The sequence below is a fragment of the Nymphaea colorata genome, chromosome 3, assembly GCF_008831285.2.
Source record: "Nymphaea colorata isolate Beijing-Zhang1983 chromosome 3, ASM883128v2, whole genome shotgun sequence".
NCBI lineage: Eukaryota > Viridiplantae > Streptophyta > Magnoliopsida > Nymphaeales > Nymphaeaceae > Nymphaea > Nymphaea colorata.
In genome coordinates, this window is record NC_045140.1 from 9084301 (window position 1) to 9097346 (window position 13046).

The following is a 13046-nucleotide window of genomic DNA, read 5'->3' on the forward strand; positions in this document are numbered from 1 at the left end:
TGAGGGAGAATGGATTCGACCCTCTAAGGATCAGTCAATTACCTTTTCAGAAAAAGATCTCTCAAAATGGAGATATTACCATGTAGATGTTCTTTATATCGTCGTCCAGATCAATGGGATGATTGTGTCAAATGTATTGATTGATGGAGGAAGTGACTTAAATATTTGTCCTGATCTCACGGCCAAAGCTTTGGGATTTCGTGAACACAAATATCGCTCCGATGATATCAAGATCTTGGATACGATGGCCAAGGCATGAACAACGAAGGTACCCTCGACATGAACATGATCATTGAAAACACCAGTCATTGTATTGTATTCCATGTGGTGGATGTACCACCATCATATAACTTACTTATGGGATGACCTTGGATCCACCAAGTATGAGGAATCCCATCCACCTTTTATCAGTGCCTCAAATGGAATTTTGGCTCATCAGTCATCACCATATATGCAGAAGATCCGGTCGAAAGGTTGGTGCAACCAATGCTCCCTAGGCCAATTGATTCGGTAGATGTGCCCAACATAAGAACGGTGAAGGACAGACATTTGGAAGAATTGATGCAAAACATGGAGATAGGCGAATCATCTAGGAACGCTTATACTGTTTCAAGTAGTCATTTGAGTTATCAAAAACACCCCTTGTATGTTCATTTCATGAAAAACCCTAAGGGATTTCAGTTGTTTCTGAACAGTGGCTATCGTCCATTCACTAGCCTCGAAAAGAACGAAGATGACATCTTGCAGCTGATTAGTATCCCTTTTCATATGAACACCAGAGGACTGAGATATCATGAAGATATTTGAAGAAAATCTTGTGGGCTGATAGTATTCACATTTGTTTCAAATCCTCCCATGAATTTTGTAATCTTAAACTTCTTTTTGTGTGGTCTCATGAGAGGACCCCTTTTATGAACTAAGAACTTTTTTTTTGATATGCAATGCAAGTAGTCTTTTGTTGTCAATTTTAATTTCATCCAAATTTCCCTTTATCATCCTCTTTACAAGATGTCAGAACTCAATAAGTCTCAGTTTCTTCTTTTTCATTAGAAGTCCCCCCGAAAAGCATTTGTCAAACAAGTAGTCGATGAAATGGAATCTATGGCAATACCCGAGTCAGAATTATCGTAATTCACTCAGATTCAGAAACAAGAATAACCCTCATCCTTAGTCAATGATCCAATTGAAGAGATTAATATTGGAACCAGTGAGAATCCTAAAATCCTTCAAATTAGTACCAGTTTGTCATTTGACGAGAAGAAAAGATTGGTGGACTTTCTTATAAGTTACCTAGAAACTTTTGTTTGGACTTATGAAGATATGTCAGGCTTAGACCCCCAATTGGTTGAACATCGTTTGCCCTTAAATCGTAGTTGCAAGCTAATTAAACAAAAGTTGCACAAGCTTGATCCTTGACTAGAATGGCTTGTAAAAGAAGGATTAGGATGCCTACTGAATGCAAAATTCATTCGTGTCATCGATTACCCCGAATAGCTGGCTAATATTGTTGTGGTCCCCAAGAAAAATGGTAAAGCCAGGTTATGCATCGACTTTCGATAACTGAATCAGGCCATGTTGAAAGATGATTATCCACTTCTGAACATTGATTTATTGGTAGGCAGTACTACAGGTCATGCGATGTTTTCTTTTATGAATGGATATTTGGGACATAACCAAATTAAATTAGCAGTCAAGAATCAACCTAAGACCACTTTTACTACACCCTGTGGCACTTTCTGTTACACGGTGATACTGTTTGGGTTAAAGAATACTGAGCAACTTATCAAAGAGCTATGGCCGCTATCGTCCATGACAAGATGCACAAAATTATGGATGCATATATCGATGACATATTGATCAAATCCAAGGCAAGAGAAGACTACATTGAAACTTTCACCCAAGTGTTCGAGAGACTTTTACAGTATAAGCTTCGTTTGAATCCTCAAAAATGTGTATTTGGGGTTGAATTGGGTAAACTTTTGGGTTTCATGGTCAGTAAAAGGGGAATCGAGATGGATCTTACCAAAGCTAAAGCCATCATCGATATGCCACCTCCTACCAATATCAAGGAACTGCGAAGTTTGTAAGGGCGAATCCAGTCCATCAAATGATTCATTTCTAATTTAGCCATGAGATGTGAACCATTCAACCAGCTACTGAGGAAAGACGTCAAGGTTGAATGTGGTTTTGAATGCCAACAGTCATTTGAAAAGATCAAGAAATACCTCCTAAATCCGTCAATTCTAAAACCCTCGGTGCTGGGAAGACCATTGTTGCTTTACATCACAGTGAATGAATCAGCATGGGGCGGCTTTTTGGCACAATATGAGGAAGGAAGTTGCATCGAGCATACAATTTATTACATTAGCAAAACTTTTGTTCAGTACGAGAAAAAGTACTCTCCAATAAAAGAACTTGTTTAGCATTGGTTTGGATGTGTCACAAGCTGAGACATTATTTATTAGCTTGTGATGTCGAGATATTCTCTAAGTTAAATCCTCTTAAGTACATCTTAGAACAGCCCTTCCTTAGTGGACGCATCGCCAAATGTCAAGTTCTGCTGATGCAATATGATCTTGAATATGTGTTCTAGAAGTCAATCAAGGACAAGCAATTGTGAATCAGTTAGCAGAGTTTCCCTAGTATGAGGACATCAAAACTAACAATGAGTTTTCAAACGAATACGTACTAAGATCGAAAATAATTCCGATATGGAAGATGTACTTTGGTGGATCCAGAAACATAAGTGGAATTGGTATAGGCATCTTACTCATCAATGAAATGGTCTTGTATTCTTTGAAACTCAACTTTCCATGTACCCATAATATGGCTGAATATGAAGCCCTCGTACAAGGACTTCGTTCTTTATTGAGTTTTCAAGTAAAAGGGTACATGCCTTTGGCGACTCTCAGCTTATCATAAACCTAGTGAATGAAGAATGGCAAGTCAAAGATGAAAAGTTGGTGTCATATCAAGCGATCGCTACCTCCTTAATCCATCAATTTGAAGAAGTACAACTGACTCACATAAAAAGAGAAGGTAACGTTATTGTGGATAGCCTTGTGAGCCTAAGATCCACCATCACCTTTTGAACCAATGAAGCAATCCGTTCTTTTGAGATTGGGAGATTGGAATACCTTGCTTTTGAAACGGCAATGCATGTTCATCATATCCAAGAAGGGAATACGCCTTGGTACCATAACATCAAAAGGTATATTGAAAGTAGAGAATGCTCGACTGGAATGCCTAAAAATAAACAGAAAGCAATTCAATGTATGTCAGCAAGGTACTTTATTATTGCAGGAGTGCTATACCGACGTGGATTTAGTACTGAATACTCTCGGTGCCTTGATGAAGGTGAGACAAAAGAAGTGATCGAAGAGTCGCATTGAGGAGACTGTGGGGGCCATGTTGGTTACCAGACCCTCACCAAGCCGAGCAGGATATTATTGGCCTACTATGCAAAAAGATTGTTACCAGTTCGTCAAAAGATGTAAAGAATGTCAACCGCATGCTCCAGTAATCCATGCACCAACCACTTGCATTATGTAATATCTCCTTGGCCATTTTCAATGTAGGTATTTGACGTAGTCAGACCAATATCCCTTGCAGCTTCCAATAGCCATAAATATTTTCTTGCTGCAACAGACTATTTCACCAAATGGGTAGAAGTTGTCACACTCAGAATAGTAGAAGGACGTCATGTAGTGTCCTTCATTCATAAAAATCTTCTTTGTAGATTTGGAGTCCCTCATGATATAGTATATGACAACGGGATTCATTTCAAAAATGAAAAGACGAGGTAGTTGTACAACAAGTACCATATCATGCATCATTTTTCAGCTCCTTATTATCCCCAAGGCAATGGGCAAGCAGAAGCCACCATCAAGATCCTGATCCACATCTTGCAATAGACCATAGAAACTGGCACAAAAAGATGCATAAAGCTTTGTGGGCAGATCACACCACTATGAGAACTGAGAACTCCAACAAATGCTACTCCAGCAGTGCTAGTCTATGGAATGGACGTGGTTCTACCATTACATATGTTGGAACCCGCTTTGAAGTTCGCTTCCCTTATAGAACTTCTTCTAAATCAATATCAGTAGAAAAGGCTAATGCAGCTCAATCTGCTAGATGAAATGAGGCTAAAACCGGTTGAGCACGCTGAAGCTTATCGCCAAAGGATAGGCAGACAATTTGCCAAATCAGTTATCGAGAGACAGTTCATAGTGAACAACTTAGTCCTACAATCTGTGGTGCACCTCATAGGACGGCCGCGAGGTAAATGGGCACCAAACCTGGAAGGCCCATACGTTATTAAGGAAGCCCTACCCTGTAATTCATACTGACTAATTGATGCTGATGGGGTGGAACTTACTGATCATGTTAATGTTCTTCACCTCAAAAAAATTTATGTCTAGTCCTCCTATATTCATTTTCCAATCAATGGCAAATATTTAAGTTTTTACATCCAATCTACTATTCCATATGGATTCTTTCGAGTTGTAAAACATGACAATTACACTGGGGCATTTTTTTAACTATCGAACAAGATTTGAGAGCAAACCCTTGCAGTAAAAGGTAAAACCTACAATATGAGGGCAACCCACGTGGGTAAGGGGTCAAACCTACAATGCAAGCCAAAGCAACCCATTTCAGGGGGGTTCAACCTGAATTCAATATTGGCAAACCCACACAAGTAAGGGGTTAAAACTATAATTTAAACTCAAACAACCCATTCAAATGAGGAGGTAAGCCTGAAACATCACTCTGCACATATTTTGTTTGAAAAATCAATAGTCCTTATCTTTGTCACTAAGCATGGCTAGCACTGGCTTAGTAACAAGGGCATCTGTAATCACCCCAATTTTTTTCAAAATGCTATGCTCTTTTACCAAAACACAAAACCCAATTTTTGAACTTAATTAGATCCAAAACCCAAGTTCAGAACCAAATCAAGCATTTGAAATTCACAATCCAAAACCGAGTTCAAAACAACAAAGTCTGGTGCTATAAGCGTCGCACGAGCATGCACAGACCACTCCCTTGTTTTACGCTTTGTCCTCGCACCACAATATGTTTTTGAAGCTTGAAATGAAGCCGACCACTCTTTTATAACGAAAAAAACTAATTTTATACACTTTTTAAATAAAAAAAGAGTTTTATGCTCATTTTATTATTTCACTCTAATTTCATAATATTTAAAAAAAGGCTTTTGCGTGATCGCATGACCGCGTGTCATCGCAACGCGCTATCGCACGACAATGCGTGTCACGTGATCGCTAGACCGCACGCGCATGCGTCGTGCGACCCTACGAAATTGCATCATCGCAACGCGCGACCTCGTGTGCCATGCACAGGCGCACTCCCTCAAATGAAAAAAATGCACTTCATGCGTTGCGAAACCCCATTTTTTCTTCAAAATCAACTGTTAGGGGGTGATTTTTAACATTTTAAGTGGGCATTAGCCCTGACTAAACCTCAAAAATGAATTTGCAGGTCTAATGGCCAATCATACTAATTTCAAACATATTTTTTTAAAAAAATTGAAAATAATTTAAAATTATTTGAAATTCGTATGAAAATGTTATGAAATTAAAAAAAAAATTGAATTTTGAATTTTGACTCCAAAATTCTTCTTCTTTCATTCTCGTTCTTCTTCTTCTTCTCCAACTTTGAAAGTAAGCTTCATCAAGCTACAACTCTTCAAAGGAGCAACAAAGATTTCTTGGAGTCCTCCTCTTCATCACCTTGGAGCTCTATTCAAGGTGAGTCTAGGATCATTTGAAGCAAGGTTGATCATTTTTCCTTAAAATCATTCTCATTAGAGGTATGTAACCAACATTCCACTTCATTCTTTCCATTGTTTCTTCCTTTTTTATTTCCCCATGGCCATACAAGATAGTTCTAAAATCTCTATTTTAGAGTCAAGAAACTACTATTAAGTACACCGGAAGAATGAGAAGGTGAAATGATATTTCATTTTATAATTGAATCATGCTATCTCTTTTCTTGAATATAGCTTCATTTTGCTTTTCCCATTTCCTCTCATCTTCATCTCCCCATGGCTATATGAGATAGCTCTCAATCTCTACTTTAGAGTCAAGAAGCCATGCTCGAGTGGACCAGGAGCATAAGAATAGGAGATGATATTTCATTTCAAGATTGCATCATGTTCTCTCTTTTCTTGAATGTAGCGTTGTTTTGGTTTATTTATTTTCTCTCATCTTCATCTTCTCATGGCCATATGAGATAACTCTTAATTCTTTATTTTAGAGTCAAGAAGTTACGCTCGAGTGCACCGGGAGCATGAGAAGATGAGATGTTATTTCATTTTATGATTGAATCATGCTCTCTCTCTTTCCTTGAATATTGCTTTGATATTATCCATGCATAGTTGTTTGATTTTCCATTTATATGCGAATGCACGATGAGAATGAGAGTATGGTTTGAGACTCTTTATTCTTATGCTAATTTTTTAGGGTTGGGGCTTGTCATTTTCATATTAATATACATTTTCATGTCATTTTATGTTAGTTTCCTTTCTAATCATCCTATTAAGAACCCTAATGAGCACCTTATCATGTGGTTTGTTTTTCTTCTATACCCAATGGTGTAAGAAATAGGGGTGGGCATCAGGCCGGGCCGGCCCGACCTGCTAAAACCCGGTCCGAATCGACCCGTCGGGCCTAAGCCGGGGCCCAGGCCTGGCCCAATAATATTGTCAGGCCGGGCCGGGCCGGACCCCCAAAAGTCAGGCCCAGCCCGGCCCGTTTGGCGGGCCGGGCTGGCTTGCGAGAAGGGGGAGAGAGACGGGAAGAGGGAAGAGGGGGAGGCGAGAAGAGGGGAGAGGGGGAGACAGGAAACGGGAGAGGGAACCAGAGGGGAGCGGGAGAGGGAACCAGAGGGAGAAAGGAAGGGGACGGGAGACATCGTCTGCTTGGCTGCGAAGAGGAAAAAGAAGAAGGCCTGCAAAGAAGAAGGCCTTGCACTCCTCCACGATGTCGTCCGCCGTGAACCTCGCGCCGACGGAGAGGGAACCAGAGGGGAGCGGGAGAGGGAAATAGAGGGGGAGACGGGAGAGGGAGAGGGAGAAAGGAAGGGGACGGGAGAGGGAACCAGAGGGGAGCGAGAACCAGAAGGGGAAACGGGAGAGGGAGAGGGAGAAAGGAAGGGAGGGAGCGGGGGAGAGGGGGAGACGGGAGAGGGAGAGGGAGAGGGAGAAAGGAAGGGGGAGGGAGCGGGGGAGAGGGAGCGGGGGAGAGGGAGAAAGGAAGGGGGAGGGAGCGGGGGAGCGGGGAGAGGGAACCACTCCAGAGGGGAGACAGGAGACAGGGACAAGAGCGGAGAAAACGGGAGACGGGAGAGGGGGAGACGGGAGAGGGAACCAGAGGGGAGCGGGAGAGGGGAGACAGGAGAGGGAACCAGAGGGGGAGAGGGAAGTGGGAACCAAAGGGGAGATAGGAGAGGGAACGAGGGGGAGTGGGAGCAGAGAGGGAGAGGGAACCAGAGGGGGAGAGGGTGCAGAGAGGGAGAGAGGGAACCAGAGGGGGACGGGAAGGGAGGAGAGAGAGAGCAGAGAGGGAGAGGGTGTCGGGCCCGGCCCGGGACTGCTGCCGGGCCCAATCGAGCCGGGCCGGGCCGGGCCGGCCCAGCGGCTGCCCGGCCTGACTCCCAGACCTAGTAAGAAACATATTCCCTTGTAACAAACAAAATAACTATGTCTTATGTTTATATAAAAAAAATATTTGAACTCATGCCTTCCAAAATTTTTTCAAAAGAACCATTTCTAATGTGGCTTTGGAGACCCAGCTTAGACTCTTACATGAGTCCAAGCTCCCCTCCGGCCTATATCAAACTTAAAGTCGGTTATTTTAAACAATTTCTTGATTTTTAATATCATGAAGACACATATGTATATACATGTTATATACATATATGTGCACATGATGGTTCCCTTCATCCTTCTCTCTTTATGTTTCCAGATTATATTTTACAAATTTTCATATGCACATGAATGCGTATATACATGTATTCTATTTTCTCTCTCTTGAATCTTTTATCTCTTTTTAGGTTCAATGTCTTCTCCTAAAAATTCCTTATATATATATATATATATATATATATATATATATATATCTATATATATATATATATATATATATATATATATATATATATATATCCATATATAAATGTATGGATATAATTTTTCCTATATATGTACATATAAATGTCTTCAAATCAATAACATTGTTACAAACTTTCATATATATGTACATATGTGATGGTATGTACACGTATATGTATATTTTTTCATATATATATCTCTCTCTCTTTCTTTTTATTAGAGTATTTCATCCTTTCCATTCTTTTTGAATATTTTTCTTTGAAAATTTTTTTATTTACCGACTTCACTAAGATAAAAAATCTAGTAATGACCCAATATTGGATACATGCTTGATGGTCTACAACCTCAATCCATTTTCAAAAACCTTTCATTCATATTTATGTTAGTTATCAAAAAAAAAATATTATATGTATGCTATGGTATGAATATTTCTAGATGAATGTTATGGTAGGAATGTTTCATTCTCTTCTAATCATATAGGATCAGTGCATTCATGCATTCACATGCACTTAATATCACTAATGATCACAAGCACCTCACCAAAAAAAATTAAGCAAGATGAGATGGAGTTATAACTAGGTAGTAACTGAATTAAAGCAAAATTTCAAACCTACTTAAAGTCTTCAAAGAACATTAAAATAACTTCAAATTGATTTCCCAAGCTTTCCAAATGATATTTACAGAGATTTCTCAATTCTAGTTTTCCATAAAATATTTCACATTCTCAAGTAATTCTTCAAGAACCTTTTCAAAAGTTTGAAATATCAAACTTTCAATATTTTTCTACACCACATAAAGAATGAAAAAGATGTTTAAGCCAAAATGAAATGCATCAATAATAAACATATCCCTTGGATTTATTTTCCCTGCTAAAGGTACCGGAAACAGTCGATCCTCGTATCGACGGGCGAGTCCATTTTTCTCTCATTTTCAAAACAAAACTCATTTTTCTAAATCACTACAAAACCAATACCAAATTTTGGAAATGCGAACAGATGGTGTCCATGATGGGACCCGTCAACGTTTGGCTATGATTGTCACTGATGCATTTTTATTTACTTGAACATCTCATATATTGCCGATGATAAAGCATGTACCCTATTTTGGCTTTGACCCCATCGGCATTTCATTACATTGCTTGATGATTGTACTTACTTTTTTGCATATAAGACTAATTGAGGATGATCAATCATGTTCACTTAGATATATGATCAAATTCGACCCTCCTCAATTTAAGGCTTGTTTGAGAACAATGTTTGCTCTTCTATGTATTTTAATCATCATCTTAGGCAACATTACATTAGAGACAACTGATTTTACATAATTTCTTATATTTCAAAATTCTTTATAGCTACTTGTTCCGGTCATCATGTTGCCGGTCTTGGTCTTAGGTAGTACCACAAGACTAAGTCTTACAACTGGACCACACCTTGGGTGAGAAAGCCCCCTTGTTAGTACCATGAGTGATAATTTGTGGAATATCGACGAGTGATCAAAAAGAAGTTGATGAACCCTACACTTTGTTGCCTAAGGAAGAATCTATATTGTTACTAAGTCATTCGGCTAAAGTATACAAGAATAACTTGACATTGAATTATTGTGACACAAAATTATCTCAATCAGGTCCCTATATTCATTTTGTCCAAAATTATTTCAAATGACATATGGATGTGCATAAAACCTTTTGTGATGTTTTACAACCTTATTATATACCTCTACTCCATATTGTCTTTGTCAGCCTACTCAATCGTTTTCATAATTTAATCTCTACTCATCAAAGTCATCATTCAAGATGTATTCTTTCCAACGTAGTGTCACATTCCCTTATAATCACTTCCTTTTCGGAAAAGGACACGAACGGTCTACTTACAACTCTCTTGAGTCTAAACCTTTGGCTCCCGAATGGTATCGGTCTTGGCATCCCACCATGTGTCGGATGTTTCATTCCTACTTTGAAGAATGTGGGCTAGAGACAATGACAAATGGAGGAATGCAAACAGTGGATGGAAATTTGGTGCATGCAATTACCGAGCGATGGAGCCAATTGATGAAATTAAAACAAACATACTTTTGATACTAGAAAATCAGAAAAAGATGTATAATGTATTCGTAGAGTTCATAAAAAGAATAAAAAATGGATATATGCATTGACACAAAAATAACATACCAGACAGCGATATATATCAATAATTTAATAGTTGGACAAACAATAACAGAAACGAAAATAGACAGCAAAACGACTCCAAAATACATAGAAAACTCGTTTATAGGAAATGTAAAATTATGGTTTAAACAACTATCTAGCTCAGCAAAAGACTCTCTTAGAGCACAAATGGATAATAAAGGAAGCTCAACAACAAATCCATTAGACATTCTAGAAAAATATATTGCAGCCACAACAACAAAATTTTTACATACAAATGCAGATCAAGTTTATAAAGAGAAATTAAAAGTCACAGCAAGAGATAATTTAATGCAATTAAGCATATGTGACATGTGTTACTTAGATGAATATGTAACTAGGACACATACCTAAAGAATGTAAACAACAAATTAAAAAGAAAATCGTAAACATAATAGATGAAGAATTCATAGACATACATCTTTTAAGTGACCAAGACATATCTGAAATTGAGACAATTTTTGAAACCGACATAGAATCAGACATAAGAACCAGTGAAAGTGAAAATGAGTGAAGAAGTAGAAACACCTCACGAATGACAAAATTTTTAGACAAAATAGAAAACCAAGAAATAAATATTGACAAGAATAAAATATTTGAATTCCCACTCATAAGAAAAATAGCAGGGATAAAAAATCTACTAAAGAAAAATACTGAAGAATATTACATAATAAAGCAAAGAGAACATGTTATAAACATAGACCAAGCCACAGGAACCACACGAGTACCTTTAATTAGCATGACAAGAGTCAATGAAGATCTAAAACATTTAAAACTAAAAACCCCAACGAAATATGTATATTTTGGAAGAATTGAAATCATGATAAAAGCATGTTTCAAAGAAGGCATAGATACCCCACTAGAATTATACTTAGCATATGATAGGATAATAGATCCAGCTGAGAAAGCCATTATAGCAAAAATAAAATGAAATTTAATATACCAAAAACTAAAGTTTATAATAAAACCAAATTTTACTATAGCATTAACAGATAACTATATAGACAAAAGCCTAGTCTTATACAGAAAGTAACAGGAATTAAACTAGAAAAAGGATGTAAAGTTATGACAATTAAAGGGAAAAACATGTACATAATAACTAATAAACATAAAATTACAGCCAAGTGGAGAAATTAATGAAACAATCCAGCTAGATAATCCCTTCAAACAACTAATAACTATAGTACAAGACAGCGAACCTTATTACTTAGGAAATGAAACAAATGAATTAGAAATTATAAAACACAAACTAAGCATAAGTGAACCAAGCCAGGTAGCAGAAACCAGCTATAAAACATATCAGTTTTTCATTAAAGCAGTAATCCATGATAATTTAAGAAGAATTTTAATAGACACAGGATCAAGCGAAAACTATATAACACTTAACCTAATAAAAAATGACTTAACGTTCCCGAACAACCATAAATACAAAGACATACATGGCAGTATAATAAATAGTAAAGGAAGTGTTTCAAAAGAAGTAATAATATCAAATTACAGATTTATGATTTCATCTGAAGTACAAAAACCTAGAAACGATGAACTAATTGATATAATCCTAGGAAATAAATGGCTAAATAAACATGATAATTACATAATAGAAAGGGAAATAATGGAAATACAAACATTAGGGAAAAGAACTATAATCCTACAAGACTTAGATTATTAAAAGAACCAGCGATAAAGAGTTCACACAAGAATGTAAAGCAAAATATAAACAAATAGTACAATAAGAAGTGAGTCATAAATTTAAAATTTTCATATTAATCAACAAATTTGTAAATAAACTAAAAGACTTAGTAACAGAAAATGGGAAATGGACACAGAAATAATGGAATACGGGTACTAATCTACAGAATATTCCGATTACTCAGACTATGGTGATTACATAGAAAACTGAATGTTTGGATGATCAGTAGAACAAACATGACAGAATTTGTTAGGGAATGTAAGAAAAAATACAAAGTAAAAATCAAGAGAATATTAAAACATGATTTCAAAATATACATACTAGTAAATAAATTTATAGGAGAATTACAGCAGAGTCATTGAGATAGGGTACTTAAGAAACCTAGATCTTAGAAGACTTGCAAAATTTGAGGAAGAAATAGAAATGGCAAGAATTAGGATTAACACTGAATATTACCAGGACAGTCCACCCGATATTGACAATGATGAATAAAACAAGAATGAATATAACCAAAGAAAAGTTTATATATATTAATTAAAAAGATAGTCAAAGGCTATAACAGTAGATATTATACACCATATATTGATACAGGAGCTCAGATAAATATATCCCAAAGAAACTGTTTGCCTTAATCCCACTGGGATAAGTTAGAAACCCCACTGGAAGTTAAAGGGTTCAACGGAGCAAAATATATAATACAATACAAAGCTGATAACATAAACGTACAGATTTGGAAGAAAATAATTAAGATCAGTAGAATCTATGTCTTTGAACTAGAAGGCAAGGACATCATTTTAGGAAGACCATTTCTGAATTATTCTTTACCAATACAAATTACAGAAAAATACCTATTATTAACAACACTCTGTAAAGAACAAATACGGGCCCTAATAGTAAAAAATAGTGAGAAAAAAGAAGTTCCATGGATAAAAGGAACAAGCCAGGTAGTTCAAAAACTAATTAGAAAAAATATAAATCAAATAACCTTACACATATACAAAATAACTGAATTAGCAAATGTAGAAAGAGAGTTGGAAACA